The sequence below is a fragment of the Monodelphis domestica genome, chromosome 6 (genome assembly GCF_027887165.1).
Source record: "Monodelphis domestica isolate mMonDom1 chromosome 6, mMonDom1.pri, whole genome shotgun sequence".
Classification (NCBI taxonomy): domain Eukaryota; kingdom Metazoa; phylum Chordata; class Mammalia; order Didelphimorphia; family Didelphidae; genus Monodelphis; species Monodelphis domestica.
In genome coordinates, this window is record NC_077232.1 from 181,768,362 (window position 1) to 181,782,284 (window position 13,923).

Consider the following 13,923-nt stretch of genomic DNA (forward strand, 5'->3'; position numbering starts at 1 on the left):
TGTTATCTCTTTTGAGCCTTGAGACAACCCTGCAACATATAAGTTTTATTCTCTCCATTGCATAAATAAGGAAACCGAGGTTGAGAGTGGATGTCATTTGTCCAAGTCACAAAACTATTAAGTGTCAAGGGCAGGATGGATTCCAACCTAGATCTTCCGTAATTCAAGGCCAACATTCTATCTATTTACACTATATTGCCTGAAGTACCTAATAATCAGAAAAAAAAAAGTATATTTAGAGAATTGGTTCTCTGACAGAGAGAACTCAAAGGCCAAATATTTATCTAGAACACTTCATGACTTGTTTTTCTCTAGAGAATAACAGAGTGCAACACAAAAAATGAGGAATCAGAGAAGTGGTATAAAATGAATTATAGCAGTGTTAAATACCCTTTAAAGGTAATAGTCTTGCAGACAAAAATCCATTGGGGTTTATGCTCTTACACGGTATCGGTATGTTTTTACTGATGGTAAAGTTAATAATAATAACATTCCTTAATAATAACAATAGCTGATGTTGGAATGGTGCTTTATGACTTGCAAATTATCCCATAGAGTAGATGTTTTTATCATCCCCATTTTACACATGAGGAAACCAAGGTTCAGCAAAGTTAAGGAACTTGCCAATGATCTCACAGTTAGTGTTTGAGAAGGGACTTGAATTTAGGTCTTCCTGACTCCAAGTCCAGTGTCCCAAGCACTAAGGTTTGACTGCCTTTCATTGAGGAATATCCATTCAACAGTTTATGCAAGTCATATGTTGTCACAATATTTACAAATTTTATTTTTGTTAATAATAAAGCATTTATGATACTTGCAAAATGCTTCACAGTACATCCTATTAGTCTTAATGACAACTCACTGATGGATGCCAGTGCAGATGAGGAAACAGATTCAGACATTTGTTTAAGGTCATATAGCAACCTGTTGGCAGCCAGAAGAACAGAAGCCATATGGGCATATAAAAAATAACATCTTAAAAGTAACACACTTTTTGTTTTGTCTAGCCTTATCATAATATGCCAAACTAATAAACACATCAAAATATGTTACAGAATAGTATGGTATTCTTGAATATTTTAAAGCATTTTTCTTTGTAGAAATTCTCCACCCATGTCCCAGGATATTCAAAGGAGTTGAGAGATGTATGGGAATGAGAACAATAAAATGGTCCCAGAATCATATAGAAAATCCTAAATATTATCATAGAATATAAAAATGGAAGGACCTCAAAGGGCAACTAGTCCAATATATATATATATATTTTTTTTTTTTTTACATAGAAGCTCTGTAGGTGATTCAGTGGAGAGAGGGAAGGATTTGGAAGTCTGAAGTAGTCCTGCTTCACACAGTTAATTACTTGTGTGACTCCAGGTAAATCACTTAATCTCTATCTGTCTCTGTTTCCTAATCTGTAAAACAGGAACAATAATAGCGCCTACCTCCAGGGTTATTGTGAGGATAAAATGAGATCATGTTTGTAGAGCTCTTTGTAAGCCTTAATGTACTATGTACATGTTAACTACGGTTGGAGGTGACAAATAACTTGGCTTACAACTAGATAGTGTCAGAGCTGGGACTATAATGCCCTTCTGACTCCTAGGTTAGTGATCTTTCCCCTGAGTACAACATTACATTATCTTTGCCCACTTTTTATACTTGTAATAAGGGATTCCCAGTAAGGTAGAGCTTCCAGTTTCTGAGCACAGGAGTATTCAGGAGGATCTTCCTTCCTGGAATCAGAGATTTAAGAAAACCACAGTACTTGACTATATATGTACATATAAGGGAAGCTCCAGTTCTTCTGGTTTCTGATGACTTTGAGAAAAACCTTTTTTTCTAGAAACCACAGAAGTTGAAGATGGGAAAGAATGAAGAACTTCCTCAGTTTCTGGCTTCTTCAAACATATTGGAGGAACAGAGTAATAGTGGGTGAGTGTTGCCTACCTGGCACCTGTGAGCAGGGGGACAACAGAGGTCATCAGACCAGGAGCCAAAGGAAGGTGTTGACTAGGGGAGAAGGAGAGCTCAGACTGGATGTCCAGCACATAGGAGCAAAATGGGGGCCAGCTGGAGGGATGGATAACAGATTGGGCTGGACTAGAAGACTCAGGGGGCTCCCTTTCTCCTTTGTTTCTCTGGAGCCCTATCTGACTTCTTAACCTCCCATTTTGGTAGATAGGAAGAAGGGATGAGGGATAAGGAGGAAAGGGAAACTTCTACTTTAGCAACAATTTTCATGATGGCCTACTATATTGAGTGTTTACTTTTTTCCCATGAAACTAATACTTATGATACTAATAAATTACATTACCATTATTGATGATTTTGTCTAAGCTTATTAGTTAAAGTTTGGGAGAGGAAAAGCTTGACCACAGGAGAAGAAATCTCCCCAGTTTTCTCTCTGGAGTGGTAAGCTCATTAAAGAGAATTTTTATGCTTTTTGTAATTTATGAGAATTTTCCAGAACATGTCCTTAGATTGCCTTTGAATATAGGGAAGCAGCTAAGAAAGAAATGAGTCTTTAAGGAGAGTAGGATTTAAAAATTGGTTTGACTCTCCTCAAGTAGTTTGGCATATTGCTGACAACTAATCTTGCACCCTTTCATTCTACCCTTTAAATGTGACTCCCCCTGCCCCTTACAAATTCTAAAAATGTCTGAGGCAAGAGAGCTGTTACTCACTGAGAAAAGCCCCAGGACTTCAGAATTCTATGAGATTCAGAGATTGATTTGGGAGGGCAGGTGACTCTGAAATAAATAGAAGAGATTTTTAAGTGGGGAGCATTAAAAGTAGTACCAAAGCAGGAGGGTGCCAGAGGGCTTAATTGCTAATATCTGAGAAAAGAGAGAGCTGAGAGATAGAGATGCCCTCCTGCTCTGTCTGGGAAGTTGGATTGGGTTTTAGTTGAATTGGGAAAGAAAATTGAAGTTTTAATTGGATTGGGAACAGAAAATATGTCATATGGATGGGTTTGGCCTTCACAAACCCTGGAATCTTGTCAGAATCCTGATGATCCCGAGCCAATAAGGCAAACCCTTTCACCTACAAATGCCCATCTCAGTTACTGACACCGAGCTAAGAAGAGATAGGGGAGTGAATGATTGACTCCCTCCTGGCCTCAGCAGCCCAGGACCCCACAGAAATAGTTTTCTTGGTCTTCAGGGAGTTGCATTGTTGAAGCTTGTACATATTTTGTGAATGGGGGGAAGAAAACAAAAATATATATAGTATATGTTTTGGTTTTGTTTTCCAAATTGAAGGAGGAAGAAATGTATTTATTTTACAAATATCAACCTATTTAGGTGGAAGACTTAATTCTCTTCATAGTCATACATATTTTGCATGCATACATGTATACAAATGCATACATATTTTGTATTCACTAAGCATTACTTTCAGCAATTTGTATCTGAATACATATTCATCTCTAGATCACAAATTCCTTCCTATACATTGTGCACATTTTTAAAAACAATTCATATAACCTTAGTCAAAGACAACACCGTTTATAAATTTCCTCTTTTGCAAAATACCAAATTCTTGGTACTTGTATTATTAAATCCCATGCACAGATTAACCACTTTAAAAAATTCTTGTGTGTCATATGATTTCTTGTTGCTAGTTCTGACAGCACATACATTAAAATAACATCTGATTTGAAAAAATCCCAAGTTTAAATTCTAGAATTAAGTTCTTCCCAACAACATAACTTTTTCTGGTTGGCTTTTACATCTATAAAGTAGCCAGTACAATTTCTGACCTTATAGAATAAAACATTCCCTCTCTGTGTCAGGCTGGCTATCAATCACATTTAGACAATTCTCAAATCCACTGAAACCATTATGCATTGCAAGGTCTAACAAAACAAATTTCTAACCATGAGTTTTTGTGTTCAATCAAATCTGGCTAACATTTCACATTTAGCTGACAAACAGTTACCACAATACATGAAATTACATTAGCACCATTCTTTTTGTGAGTGTCCAATTTAAGAACACATAGAGACGAGACTGTAACAAAGACAATGATAAACAGAAACATACAATGTTGTGACAAGCATGCTTCGAAAGGAAAAAAATCAGTGTTTTAGGATCCATTCTTAAGAAGAAATATTTGCAGGGAGAAAATTCACTGAAACAGTTTCAGCATATTGCCCCTTTAACTGAGAAAGCTGGGCTGAGCTAAACTACTGCGATTAGCCATCTGATTGGCTGAGCTGACTTTCTTGTTCCCTAACTTTCCCTGCATCCTACATGCAAAACTATCTAAACTCTCTCTCTTTTTGACTGTGATTTCTAACAAAATGCTCTTGTAGTATCTGGACAAAACTATCTGCTCCCAACTGGGGTTGGAGGTGAGCTGTTCATGAGGCTGACTGGGTTTTTCAAGGAAGGAACTTTTAAATCCCCTCTTATTCAGATCTCTCTCCTGCTTGGAAACTTGCTGCTGGAGCAGGCACAGCCTCTCCTTCATAGCCTGCCTGGTTGGAATGTAGGTGGAGGGAGTGGGGAATAGCCACCACAAAAGAAATTCCCCTTATTGAAACTGCGTCTTAAACTCTTTTTGCCTCTTCCTTTGTTTAATCTATCTACACAAAAACAACAAAGACTCAATAGAAACTTATAGGTCACACTCTCTCACACATTCATACACCTTTGAACCCGAAGGTTACCCCAGAAGTCACTGAAAGACGTCTCTTTAGTGACCTGGCTGTGGGACTAAAACTGCATCCAGCAACCCAACAGCCTCTACTGAATCTGGATTGTTGACCCATGAAGACTATTAAGGGTCCAAATATAGAAAGATACATGAGACAAAAAGCCAGACAACAAATAGACATGGAAGACAAACAACAGATACAAACTATCTCTAGGTTTCAGGGCAGGCAAGAGTACACTCCCCCGACCCCAGGGGCTTATCTTAGAGATCCTATTCCTTGGTATGTCTGCCAGTGTGGAAATTTTTCACACTCACCATCCAATGGTGCTCCTTAGGAAGCATTGGGTCCTCAGAGGACTCAAACATCTGTTGCAGGGACCTGGTCTCTGTCCCAAGTCCAACTTGGGCAGGGGGCCTCTAACCACCCCGAAGTTTCTATCCCAAGTCCAATTTGGGCGGGGGGGCCTCTAACCACCCCAAAGTTCCTACTGAGCACTCTTAACAAATCCTTTAGAAGGTAAATCACTCAATCTCTTGAAACAAAACTTCTACTTCACGGCCATTCTGGCCCGGCCCCTCGCAGGACTCAGGAATAGCATACTTATCAGGTCCTCACTCAGAAAAAGGTGAAAGGGGGTCTTAATGGATCCAACTTGGCAATAGACTGTCCTGAATAAGCCCTGGGTTGGTGACCAGTGGTCAGCCACTTAGCTGTATGTCGTGATCCAGACTCTCCCTTCCCCATACACATTTACACAGACAAACACACTCAGATTTCCCTTCAGGGATTCAAGTACCTTTACCACTGTGTGGTCCAAACCTTTGGAATCTGGGACTAGCCCCCAAATGTTCAGTCCGGTTCTGTTTCAAATTCCAAGGAGGAGACACACATAGTAATGCAACACACAATAGGTACTTTATTCAAGCTATAGCTTGGGCCTCCACAAGCATTGGAAAACCCCTATAGCTTGGTTCTCCACAAGAAGTGGAAGACCCTGAGCCTTTCCTAGATCTGGCTTATATAGAGGGGCTAGGGATGGGCTGGGGGTTGTCCTGAAATCCAGGCACCAAAAGGGAAGACACATCAATCTTAGTCTCTGCTACCTAGATGTTTCTCTTTAAACCTAAAGTTTTGAGATAACATATCCATATGGTACTATATAAATAAGGACATGTCAGTCTTAGTTCTTGGGATAAGGGATCCATTAGGGGGTCATCTGGAGGGCAAGTTCCCAAGATATCAGTCTGTTCCTTACCCAGGATCTTGATACAGTTTTCCATTTTACTATTAATTAGGTTGACTAGTTTCAGCCAAGGTTTTTTCCCCTTCATCATTCAAGCTCTTTTAATGTCATTAGTTCCAAAAATCAGCCTCATAAACAAATAGAAAGAAAGGAAATTTTCATTCAAGATCAATGACCTTATAACCCCCCTAAAAAAACCCTTACCTTAGTAAACCCTGTCTTAGAATTAATATTAAATCAGAAAAGCAGCAAGGGCTAGGCAATCAGAGTAAAGTGACTTGTCCAGGGTCATACAGCTAGGAGGTGTCTGAGATCCTCCTGACTTCAGACCTGCTGCTCCATCCAGTATGCTACCTCACTGTCCTGACCTTATATCCTTTTTAAATTAAAGGGACAACACAATCATTTAATCTTTATCTTTCTTTGTATTTTATAAAGTGAAACAATTCAAAGTAAAAAAAAAAGGAGATTGCTTGTGGGATTATACAGGGTAGATTAGCAAGGCAGATCTCATTTATTTACCTCCTTTTCAGTGATTTTGTTTTGTTTGTCCAGAGAAACCTCAAAAAACTTGTATGAACTGATGCAGAGTGAAGTGAGCAGATCTAGGAGATAAATTTGTACAGTAGCAACAATATTGCAAGGACAAACAACTTTTGAAAGACTAGGAGTGCTGATGGACTCAAGAAGCAGCCATAATTTCACAGGACTCCTATTGAAACATGTAATCCATCTATTGCAGAGAAGTGATGGACTCAAGGTCCAGATTGAGACAGATATGTTGGACATAGCCAATGTGTCAATTTGTTTTGCTTGATTATGTGTCTGTATACACATAGTCTATGGAAAAAATATACACAATTAAAAGGGTTTTGTTTTTTAGTGTTATGAGGAGGGAAAATGTAGGTTTTTCATTCATTGAAAAAATAAAATAAAGAATTTTATTTTTTTTTTAACCTTACCTTCCATCTTAGAATCAATACTCTATATTGGTTCTAAGGTGGAATAGTGGTAAGGGCTAGACAATAGGGGTCAAGTGAGTTGCCCAGGGTCACACAGGTAGGAAGTTTTGGCAGTCAAATTTGAACCCAGGACCTCCCATCTCTGGGTCTGGCTCTCAATCCACTGAGCCACCCAACTGCCCCCAAAATAAAGAATTTTAAATCCATCAAAACTGGGGGGGGGGGGATAAATTATTTCTTTTGACAGCAGTGGATTTTTCTCTTGTAGTTATGTCTTCTTCAGATTAGATTTTCATGTCTCCAAATCTTGATGATAACTGTTTTGTCAAAAATTTTTCCAGAGAAGGTGCTGACCTGAATTGTAAGATTGAGTCTCCTCCTCAGGGAGTTTCTTATGACTATGAAATCACAAGGCTAGTCCCTATCTCAATCCAATGAAAGGTGAGGTTATATTATTTCTCTTTTTTTTAAACCTCAATAATTATTTGCAAGTCTGTGTTTTAAGACATTCTTGATAGGCTACTGTTTGATTTATTCATTTGGGGGTAGTTTTGTTCTATGCTTTTTCACTTAGAGAAAATGTTAAAATTATTTGTGGTTGGATTCTGAATATACTAATTAGGTAGTTTTATTAGGTGGTCTCCAGGGATTTAATTTCTAAATCCCCAAATGAATTACTAAAGTAAATGGAATTTATGGTAGTTTATTTACAATATTTACAATAGAAGGAAGATATTAAAGAATGAGAGAGAGGAAAAAAAAAACTCTGGCTTCTTCTTATACCAGTTAGAATCTCTAAGCCCCAGCCAGGGGAAGAAAGTCTCAAGAAGATGGTCCTTACCTGGAGGCTTCATACCTCCAGAAAGGTGGGGTCACTAAGTCAGCGAGAATTTCTAAGTCCCAGTCAGGAGAAGAGAAAAGCAAGTCCACTAAGTCAGACTTTTACTCACCAATGGTGACAGTCTTAAAGAAGTCTGGGTGTCGGCCTTCTGGTCGCTCCTCTGAGTCAGTGCCTGAATCTCCAAAACGAAAGTCCTTCTTCCCTTCAGCTCCAAGTGACTGATTCTTCACTCCAAGCCCGGGTGACTGACTGTCCTCTTCAGTCTTTTTCCCCTCTATTTAAAGGCTCCTTTCTCTTGTGTCACCTCCTCTAAATTTTCATGTTTACCAATCACAGCATATGCTTTTCTCCAGAACTGCCCACTCTTTAGTTCTCACCTTCTCTGGTTAGATTATATTTTTTGGGGTTATTTAACACCTCTTTTGGTAAATTCACCTTTTGTAGTTACTTAACACCTTTTTGTGGTTAATTTACCTTTTGTAGTTATTTCACACCTTCTTGTGGTTAAAATCTAAAAATAGATTGTAGCTTACAATTCTACCTTCACTATAAAGGAAGAGCTTTACAATCAGGAGATAACTAAAACCCATCTTCACAATGTGTTGATACTCAGAGTGGAACCTCAGTTGACAGCACAGGGCACAGAGCAGCACTTTAATATTTTTTGCTTTAGCTAGAATTTTGAGCAGTATGTCTAAAGCAGAGTGGTTTTTTTTTTCATTGTCATAATCATATAAGTGACTCCTGGTAAGATTTATCTTTTTTTTTAAAGATTCTTTTCTTCTGTCTTAGTATCAATTCTAAAACAGAGAAGAGCAGCTAGGCAATTGGGGTTAAATGGCTTGCCCATGGGTCACAAGACTAGGTAGGGAGTATCTGAGGTCAGATTTGAGCCTCGATCCTCCTTACTCCAAGCCTGGTACTCTACTGTGTTACCTAGCTAACCCCCAAAAGATTTATTCCTAATATAATATCATTTTGATTTCTAATACTGTTCTGTACCTTTGGATTTTTCAAAACTTTTCCTCATTCATTTGTCCTGACAAACCTAGCAATGTATCTTACATTACTTTCCCTAGAGCATCCTTTAAAATTGGAATAATTAAGACTGAGAATCTAAGAGTTATATTTTCTGGCTCCAACTAAGTATGTCCGTGGGTGGACATGGCCATGTCCTTGATTCCCTTCATTGAGATGAACAATGGAACCAATCAGACTTAACTCGATTTCTTCATCCAGATCAGCAAGTATATTGGAATCCTGTGATCAGGTATGTGATTCTCTCCTCTCCACATCACCATGAGGGGAACATGGAGGGACTGGAAAATATTAGTCCACCTCTTTATTAGGTATCCACTAATTAGAGGTGTCTTGACTTGTCTAGGGGAAGACTGAATAATGAGCTTTCAAAATTGTATTTAGATGACTCAAGACTCTGGATAAGTTGTCTTTGATCACTGAAGGCAATCATAGACGATTAATTTAATGGTTAATACTAACCTAATCAATAAATTGATTTTTCTTACTTGGAACCAAGGCAGAATTTTTACTTGTCACATTCCAAAGGGAAGAAAAAATTAAGAAATACAGCTGTCATGGAGGATGGTCTTTTTTTTTCTTTTCTCTTTAAATCAACCCATAGTTTTTTTCCATTCTTCAAGGCTCTATAGTGTCTCTAGTGTGTGTCCTTTCTCCACAAGGCTGTATGTGTCATGCCTCCATGGAAGCAGATTCCAAATCCTCTATAAATTAGTAAATGATCTTCAAGAGTTATTGTCACCAAAAGATTAATTACCCCCTGTCCAACCTCAAATACCATGTCCATTATTAGGCCATGGGGAGACTCTTCCGGTTTGCTAATACCTGCTAAAGTTTGCCTCTGCTGCCAAGGTCTTGAAAGATCCAGTGTCACCTCTGTGATATAATGGAGCTTTAGAGAAGGGTCACAGAATCAAAGATCACAGACTTAGAAACATATGGTACCTTGGAGGCCATCTAACCTAACTCTCTTATTTTATAGATGGTAAGAATGTTACTAACCATGTCACCTTCTCCCCCAACTCAATAAACTCCAGTGGTTCTCTATCATCTGGAGAATCAAATATAAAATCTTCTGTTTGGAATTTACAATCCTCCACAACCTGGACCCTTCCTAACTTTTCAGTCTTCTCTTCTTCCCTCTATGACCGCTATCATCCACTGACATGGATCTTTGTTCTTATCCTCACACAGGGAATTTCACCTCCCAACTCCATCACTGCCTTTTCCTTGGGTGTCCTCTATGCCTAGTTCCCTCTCCTCTCTTTGCCTCCTACTTTTCTGACCTCCTTCCAGATTCAGCTCAATTCCCATCATCTTTGGGAGACTTTTCCTTTTCATCCCACTGTCTTTGAGAGGCTTTTCCTCACCATCCTGCCATCTTTGAGAAACCTTTCCTTGTCTTCTTCAATGCTAGTGCCTACCCTGAGATTACTTTCTATTTATGCTGTATCTATCTCAAATGTAGATGTCATTTGCATGTTATCTCTCCACTGTATTGGGAGCTACTGGAGGGCCAGAGTTGTTCGAAGTCAACCAGCTGGCAGGTGTCAGAGAGGGCAGTCCAAGGCAGGTCTGCTAGACTTCATGCCCCATTCTCCATCTACTGCATCATTGCTTCTTCCTGTTTTAATGGAAATCCTAAAAGTAAAGGCATCAAAAGAAAAAAATGGAAACATTCAGGATGCTATGAACAAACCTTAAAATGCAGTTTTCAAGCCATCTTCTTCAACCCACCACCATATGGTTAAAAACTGAATATTTGAAGCCAAGTATACAAAGTAATTTTGATATTTTTTCAGTTTAAACAATGCAAAGGAGCTCTTGGGAAATTCTTAGCAGTTACTGTGTAATTAACTCAATTCAGCCTAATCTGGCAGTGGTTTAAGAGCCCTAGATTCCTGAAAGAATTAAGGGATCATGACTCCGTTTATAAAATGAACTGTGAAAGAAGTGCTTTTTGGCCACTGCACTTTCATAATTAGAATGACCTGTTTTACAAGTGGAAGGCTAAATGATTTTTACAGCTTTATAAAGGAACAGGTCCGTAGAAAGCAATGACTCAAGAAACATCCAGTCTGCTTATCAGGTCATAGCTGACAAACGTAATTCTAGACTGACCATTGGGAGGAAATGAGGTGGGCCTCTTTGACAATCTACTGGCCCTAGTTTATCGTTACCGTGCCAGAGAATGCTACCTCCCATTTACCCTGTATATATACCCTGCCTGTACATAGTTGTTTGTATGTGTTCTCCCCCATTAGACTTAGAGCCTGGTGAAGTCAGGGAGAGTATTTTTTTTTACTTTCCCTGTATTTCCAGTCCCTAGTATATAGTAAACATTTAATAAAATGCTGGCTGAGGGGGCAGCTGGGTAGCTGAGAGTCAAGCCTAGAGATGGGAGGTCCTAAGTTCAAATCTGGCCTCAGATACTTCCCAGCTGTGTGACCCTGGGCAAGTCACTTAACCCCCATTACCTAGCCCTTTCCACTCTTCTGCCTTGGAGCCAATACACAGTATAGACTCCAAGATGGAAGGTAAGGGTTTAAAAAAAAATGCTGGTTCACAGACTGACTATGACTCTTCTAGTGAGACAACAGGAAGACATAAGCAGACAAAAATTCTGACTTTACTTAATTTGGGAACCAAAGGAATAGTCCAATTCTATCAGAGAATTTTGAAAGAAAGGAATAATTTGGAAAATAATCAAACCTGGCACCCTTCTTTCTCCCAAATGTAAAGTAATAGCTAATGCTGATCAATTTTGTTAAGAGCTACTCTCTCAACAATAAAATTAACATATGAAAGTCTCAGTTCAGAGTGGTGGCTCAGTAGATAGATAAGCCAGGCCTGGAGAAAAGAAATCCTGGGTTCAAATCAGATACTTCCTATCTCTGTGACCCTGAGCAAGTCATTTAATAGTAACTGCTTAACCATTACCACTCTTCTGCCTTGGAACCAATATATCATATTCATTCTAAGACAGAAGATAAGGGTTTTCCCTTCCAAAAGAAAAAGGGGGAAAAAAGAAAGTCTCCTAACAGGATGCCATGTTTATACTGTGGCAAGAATGAAACAGTGGGCTGATCAGTAATTGACTCTTTGGCAGTTTTTATATAAAACACTACTTTCTGATCTATCAGAGCACCACTAGATGAATCTTCCTAATGCATCACTATAATTGCTGACATTTACATAGTACTTTAAAGGTTTTTAAAGTGATTTACATCCCTTATAATTACCTCATTATTTGATCCATTGAGAAGTAGCAGCGAGAGGGAGTTAATTTCAGAGTTAGGACACATATTAGCTTTGTGTTTTGTTCAGTTGTTTTTTTAATACATATTTGACTTTTTGTGAGCTCATTTGATTGGTTGGTTGGTTGGTTGGGTTGTTTTTTTGTTTGTTTGTTTTTTTGGCAAAAAAGAATGGAATGATTTGCCATGTTATTCTCCAGCTCATTTGATAGATGAGGAAATTGAGGGAAAGAGGGTTAAGTGACTTGCCCAGGTTCACACAGCTAGTGTTTGACATCACATTTGAACCCAGGACCTACAGTCTCTAGGTCTAACATTCTACCCACCATGCCAAAACAATATAGGTTAAAAAAAACAACAACAAATGTCTTACCTTCTTTTTTGTTGGTTCTAAGGCAGAAAAGTGGTAAGGGCTAGGCAATGGGGGGGGGGGGGGTAAGTGACTTGCCTAGAATCACACCATTAGGAAGTGTCTGAGGCCAAATTGGAACCCAGGACCTCCCATTTCCAGACCTGGCTCTCTATCACTGAGCCACCTACCTAGCCCAACAAAGTAGGACCTACAGAGCATGGGCAATCTTCCCTGCCAGTTTTCAATCCAACACCTTCAGGTGAGTCTACTTCTAGTTCTGAGTGACTGAGGGTTTGGCATGATTATGTTCTGATAGGTTGCTAAGCTGGAAATGATTGTGCATGCAATGATGAGAGCAGAAGATCTGTCAAGTACTTTCCTTGGCTACTTTTGAATGGATAAGATTTCTTTGAGCAGCTGGGAATAGGGGAGTAGGGAATCTGGTTGCTTCCCCCTATTCCACCAGTAGTACTTTGTTTCTTTGGGGTGTTAACATTAGAATTTTAGGGGATACTGAGACAGGGTAGAAATTAGTTTCTCTCTGCAAGGAGTATGATATTTTTATGAGGTTTATTAAAGGTTGAGAATTTAAGAAAAATACAAGTAAGAAAGGCACGTGCCAGGTGAGCTGAAAGGCCCAATTCAATTTCACTCACATGAGATGCGTCTGCTTGCCAGCGGAGACAGGAAGAGAAGAGGGCCCACCTATGGCGGAGACCCCTTATATCATAATTTGCTCTTGGCCCAGGTGAGAATTCAGTGAGATTACAAAGCATTCTGGGGAAGTGGAGCAAGGATTTCTGGGGATTGAAGTCCTGGATTCAAGTCGCCATTTTTTTACAGGGGTTTATTCTTTTCTGATCTTAGATAAATGAGTATTCATCTATGGGAATGTCCAGGCTACTAATGAGCTGGGGAAATCATTAGTCATCAGGCATTCCAGGGGCAACAGGGAGTGGTAGCAGCAGCAGCAGCAGTTACCACTGGTGAGAAGCTACCTATTAACCCAGTCCATAAAGGATTACAGGGCTGAGACAAAACCCTAGAAAGAAGCCAACCTAGCTGAGCAATCATTGATGCTGTGCCCCAAAAGTGGGCCTCATGGGAATGCCACAAAGGAAGAAAAGGAATCTCAGGTCCAGAAGTCTCAATGAATGACTTCATCTTACTTCTTCACATCATGTATGTCTCACTACTTTTGCACATTACATTTGTTTCCATTTAAGTATGCGAGGGAAGAATGTACCCCATCATTCCTCCAGTTTTGGGAAGAATTGTTATAACTACTGTTCTTGATATACCATCTCAGGAATTATCATCTTGTAAAAATTAATTTATGTCAAATGGTTGATGGGTTTTGAGGAGCACATAGGTTGGGGGCTTATAAGGCATAGTACTAGAAAACCTAGCCTGGAAACATTACCCCCCCCCCCCCCAGGAACTTAAGGGGGGAAGTAACTTCTGTGAAACTAATCTGTGAGTCTGATGCAAATTGAGAGAATGAACTGAAAGAAGAAGAGGAGGGATGATGCACCTCCATACCTGGTCCAGTGGAATGAACATCGCC